This window comes from Podarcis liolepis (genome assembly GCF_965112155.1).
Source record: "Podarcis liolepis genome assembly, chromosome: 14".
In the NCBI taxonomy this organism is placed as follows: domain Eukaryota; kingdom Metazoa; phylum Chordata; class Lepidosauria; order Squamata; family Lacertidae; genus Podarcis; species Podarcis liolepis.
Genome location: NC_139569.1, coordinates 9,711,513 through 9,717,265, shown reverse-complemented (window position 1 = coordinate 9,717,265; position 5,753 = coordinate 9,711,513). Strand labels below are relative to the sequence as shown.

Here is a 5,753-nt window from a genome sequence, read left to right as displayed (position 1 = left end):
GCCTCCATGCCAGCCCCCCACTGGAGATTTGCAGCCAGGATGCCTCCCTTTAGCTTACAATACAAGACAAACGTTGATGAAGAGAGGTTTGAGCCTCTCACCTGCTGGCTGGGGGCAGGACCTGCATTCAGAGCTTGAGCTCTGAGCCCTGGGCCCTTCCCCAGCCAGATAAGCGATAGATCAGATAAATCAAGCCCTCAATTTCGGTCAAGCTGATTCAGATAAGTTGATTGACTCAGCAAGTGTCGCAAAGGACAATTACGAGATGGGGGAGTCCCCTGCAAAAATACCTAAGAGGGTGAAACCTGATTGCACCTGGGAAGAGCTTAGATCCCATGACTCAGAGGCCAGGATCATGTTTATGCCCTGAGGTTTTCCCCTCTTTTCCCTGAGATTTGGACATGTTCCTTATAGCCGTTCCAGCTCAGCTATTGTCTGTGCCCTGCCCAGTATCTTATCTGGTTGCCAGAAGTTTTGAAAAGTCCCACTCGCTTATCAACTCACCTGTTTTTGCCTTGCCTTCCTCCCATTCACTATTTGCTGTTTTTCCTATCGAAACAGCAGTACCTCTTCCACCAGCGCAACGATGCCACGCATTTCTTTTATGAAAGATTTTCTTGATTTACAAAAGTGTTTGCAATGTCTTTCTCTCGTATTCCCCCCCCCATGTAACATTTTTACAAATCAGTTTCATTTGTTGAAACATTAGGAAGAAAAGGGGGAAAGAGGTGGGGGGGGAGATGGGTGGGGGTGGGGTGGCGATGTTTCTATTTCACTTACTATATGTAGGGTTTGGTGTCAGTGTGGCTTGTACAGGTTCTTTGCTGTTCGCTTGTGTTCCTTTGGTGGTGAGAGAGGTTGGGGTTGGCCTAGGGTACAGTTATTCATTTGTGGTTGGCTGTGGTGGTCTTTGTTTTCATGTGTGAGTGGGGTGGGTGGGTGTTTTGGATCAGGTTAGCCATATTGATTTGTATGCTGTTGGTGGGTTTTTGTCGTTGTCTTGTTGGACTGTGTATGTGATAAAGGGGAGCCATACCGGGGTGAAGGTGTCTTCTTCTCTTTGTCCCCGTGTCAGTTTCAGTTTATTGGTTAATTTTTCTAGTAGGGCTGTTTCCCATACTATTTGGTACCATTGGTCCATGCTTACTCCTGACAGGTCTCTCCAGTGTCTGGCTATGATGCTTCTGGCTGCTGAAAGTAATGCCACGCATTTCTGAACATCCGTCACCCAATGCTCTACGTCAACTTTTCCAGCTCGAGGGCCACAGACCCTTCTGGGGGCCACACAGAAGAGGTGGGTGGGGGTCAGTGACAAAGGTGGGTGCAGTAACCAATAATGTAAATTGCATAGCAGGCTAAGTTTCTACTCCACACCCTGCTCCCTGCCCTCTATTCAGGCAAGCAAGAGTCATTACCAGAGCTCAAGGAACCATTACAGCCAGGAAAATCTGCTTGGAGAGGATGGGAAGCAAGGATGGTGTGGGGTGTGGAATGGGGAGAGGGTTGCGGCCTGGAGAACAGTGGTGTATCGGTCCAGAGGTGTGTGGGATCAAAGTCCCATTATCATTTTTGCAACAGCGTCCCTTCCTCCAGCATCGAAGAAGAAGAGGAGGAGGAGGAGTTTGGATTTGATATTCCGCTTTATCACTACCCGAAGGAGTCTCAAAGTGGCTAACCATCTCCTTTCCCTTCCTCCCCCACAACAAACACTCTGTGAGGTGAGTGAGGCTGAGAGACTTCACAGAAGTGTGACTAGCCCAAGGTCACCCAGCAGCTGCATGTGGAGGAGCGGGGAAGCGAACCCGGTTCACCAGATTACGAGTCCACCGCTCTTAACCACTACACCACACTGGCTCTCAAAGGGGAGCCTTTTAGCCATTGAGAAGTATCCCAATAATCAGGGTGAAGAGAGTCGAGTCAGTCACTGAGGATGGGCTCCTAGGGTCACTGTGGAGAAGGAGTTTGTTCAAGCATTTAGGAACACTTAAAAACACAAAATGCTTCAAGTTTCAAGAGAATGGCATGCAAGTTCTGCTATGGACCATGAAGTTTCACAGAAGGCACAAATCACTCCGATAGATGTTGAAACGCACCAAGTCATTTGACCATGGTCTTCTTGAGGATTAGCTCGATACTGGCTGCCGCAAAATTCCTCTCAGAGGCAGTCAGAATCAGAAATCAACATGTACAGGCTAAAGTAGGGCGGCCATACGTCCAGATTTTCCCAGACATTACCGGGATTTGAATGGCGGAATTGATAACCCAGGGAAATTTCCGAAAGGCAGCACCTTGTGTTGGATCTTAGGCAGGTCAATAGAAAAATCACGGGTTTGGTTTTTTTGCATTTTTTTGGGGGGAAAGCTCAACAATTTTGGGATTTGTTTTTTAAAAAAACAACTTTCGGGGGTGTCCTGGTTTTTACTTTTTGAAATATGACAACCCTAGGCTTATGCTCCTCTGTCAGCTAGTAAGGCTCTTGCACCTTAATAACTGTTGATATATACTATTGAATGAATGAATTGCTGTACTGTGTATTTTGGGTCTATGGACTGCAATAAAACTGTGTGTGTGTGTGTGTGTGTGTGTGTGTGAGAGAGAGAGAGAGAGAGAGAGAGAGAGAGAGAGAGAAAAGATCTAGCTGAAAGGCAAGACATCAAAATGTGCATGAGTCAAGCATCCATAATTATTATTATTGCATAAAGGTATAATTATAACAGCACTGTATAATCTAAGAAGGTGGCATAATCTTAGAAGGGACCCATCACTTCTGAATTTAGTACCACACTACTTGGGTTTCATGACGCAGAGGCAAGGGAAAGCTGAGTGCAGTCGGACGTGCACACTGGACTTTAAGGAAGCTGGTTTCCAAAAGCTTGAGGAGCTACTGGGAGAGATCTCATGGTCAGAAACACCCAAAAAGATGGGGACAAAGATGGATGAGCGTTTCTTGAAGGTGGACTATTGAAGGCCCAAATGCAGACAATACGAACAAGAAAGAAAAGCGGGAGGCATCTAAGGAAACTGGTATGGCTTGCAGATGAGCTGAGATTTAAGAATGGCAAGTATAAGAAATGGAAGAAAGGGGAAATCACAAAGAAGGAGTATACACGAGTAGCCAGCAGTTGCAGGGAGAGGGTCAGGAGGGCTAAAGCTCAGAATGAACTCAGGCTTGCAAGAGAGGTTAGAAATACAGTGGTACCTCGGGTTACAGACGCTTCAGGTTACAGACGCTTCAGGTTACAGACTCCGCTAACACAGAAATAGTACCTCGGGTTAAGAAATTTGCTTCAGGATGAGAACAGAAATCGTGCTCTTGCGGTCTGCAGCAGGAGGCCCCATTAGCTAAAGCGGTGCTTCTGGTTAAGAACAGTTTCAGGTTAAGAATGGACCTCCGGAACGAATTAAGTACTTAACCCGAGGTACCACAGTAATAACAACGGGTTTCTTTGGCTATGTTTGAAGCAAGAGGAAGAACAAAGCGGTAGGTCTTGTGTGTGGAGAAGATGGAGAAGTGCTACTGAGGGACAGAGAACACCTACTTTGTCTTCACCCAAAAGCAGCGCTCAGCCTGGTGATAACAGAATAAATGATGCAAGGAGGGAGCTGCAGCCCAAGGTAAGGAAAAATGGTGGGGGGACAGGGGGGAGACACCTGGCTACTTTAAATGCATTTAGATCTCCAGGGTCTGACCAGCTGCATCCAGGCTAAAAGAGCTTGCAGATGTAATCTCAGAGCTTGTGTCTCTAATCTCTGAGAATTATTGGAGAACAGGTGAGGTGCCTGCAGACTGAAGGCGGTCAAATGTTATCTTCAAAAAGGGGGGGGGGGAGAAGACCCAGGTTACTGCTGACCAGTCAACTTGACACTGATGCCAGGAAAAATCCTAAAACAGATAATTACACAGAGGTTGGAAGGCCATCTGTCAAGGATGCTTTCCTTGAGATTCCTGCATTGCAAGGGGTTGGACGACAATTTTATGATTTTATGCTACTGAGCTTGAGGTTCCCCACTCAATGGCTTTCTCTCATTTTCTCTTTCTTCTAGGATTCAACGCAGCATGTTCTGGGAATGAACGGCCTCAGTTCTCATCTGCTGAAGCACATTTCCTCTCATCTAAACTCTCTTAGCAGAAACGCTTTCAATCTCAGTTTCTGCTTGGCACACCTGATCACAACGGACACGGTGTCTGCCTACTTCTGAGCCTTTTATGGTTACTGAGATGTTCTCACCAGAGCAAACTCTCTTAACAGGATCTGCCATGCAGCTGTTCCCCGATTCGCTTTTCCCAGCAAGGCATCTTATGGTCAGATCAAACTGTTCAAAGGAGCTGGCAAGTGGTTAGGCTTCCAAAGACGGAAAGTGCTATTCTGGACCATATACACCAGTTGCATACAGGCCGTGCTACGGGACACCCAGGAAATAATTCCCAGGTGTTTTGTTTCATTGGAGCCACACTGCTGCAGCAGACCCTCTTTTTCTATAAGCCCTGGGAGGCAGCCCTCCTTCTGCACGTAGAGAAGTCAAGTTCTGTGTCCTGCGGCAGTAACAGAAAGTGCAAACTGCAACACAAAGCTGCAGTGAACCCTCACCTTCTCCTTTTCGCCCTTTGTTTCATTACCGACTCCACGGTTTGGGTTTTGTTTCCCAGCGGCTCAGTGCTTGCACCACCAGCGGCCGGCACTCGCTTTCTGAGTTGGCTATTAGAGGGACTGACATCCAGATTTAGATATTAGGTTTTCGTTGCATAACTTGGCACGCAGGAGAACTATGTGGTGCATTCAGGTCACCTGGTCAATGGACACCGTGCTGCTAAGCTCTTCGCCTTGGCTCCCGATTTTTCTTCCCCAAGCAAAGCTCACAGATTTACAAGCTTATCTGGGCATCCTTGTGGACTAGGAACTTGCTTCTAAAGAACAAGCAGAAGCCGATATGCTTAGGCTGCTAAAATAGCCAAACACACTTTTTCTGCATTTGATAAGTGACAGCTCATGCTGTCAGGCCAGCCGCTGCCCTAGAAAGTGTTGCTTTTTCAGCAGGACTAAGAATAATACAGTGGTACCTCGGGTTACAGATGCTTCAGGTTACAGACTCCGCTAACCCAGAAATATTACCTCGGGTTAAGAACTTTGCTTCAGGATGAGAACAGAAATTGTGCTCCAGCGGTGCGGCAGCAGCAGGAGGCCCCATTAGCTAAAGTGGTGCTTCAGGTTAAGAACAGTTTCAGGTTAAGAACAGACCTCCGGAACGAATTAAGTACTTAACCCGAGGTAGTAAAGGTAAAGGTAAAGGGACCCCTGACCATTAGGTTCAGTTGTGGCCGACTCTGGGGTTGCGGTGCTCATCTCGCTTTACTGGCCAAGGGAGCCGGCGTACAGCTTCCGGGTCATGTGGCCAGTATGACTAAGCCGTTTCTGGCCAACCAGAGCAGCGCACAGAAATGCCGCTTACCTTCCCGCCGGAGCGGTACCTATTTATCTACTTGCACTTTGATGTGCTTTCGAACTGCCCAAGGTACCACATTTGAACTTAACCCGAGGTACCACTGTACAAACATTCTCCCACCTTCGACAGACATATCACTGGTACCAAATCATATGGGAAACAGCCTTGCTAAATAATCTAATCAACAGACTGAAACTGATATGGGGACATATAAAAGAAGATTCCTTCACCCGGTGTGGCTCCCTTTTATTGCATACGCAGCCTGACAAGACAACAACAAGTACCCACCGAAAACATACAAATCAATATGG

The 5,753-nt window shown here is 47.1% G+C and overlaps 1 long non-coding RNA gene across 1 annotated transcript; it reads left to right on the top strand.

Moving 5' to 3' along the window:
* Positions 1-2,820: 2,820 nt before the first annotated feature.
* Positions 2,821-5,255, top strand: LOC310693176. Its single transcript, XR_014519034.1, has 3 exons — positions 2,821-3,058; positions 3,463-3,615; positions 4,045-5,255. It is a non-coding gene; the product is annotated as an uncharacterized lncRNA (long non-coding RNA).
* The last annotated feature ends 498 nt before the right edge of the window (positions 5,256-5,753 follow it).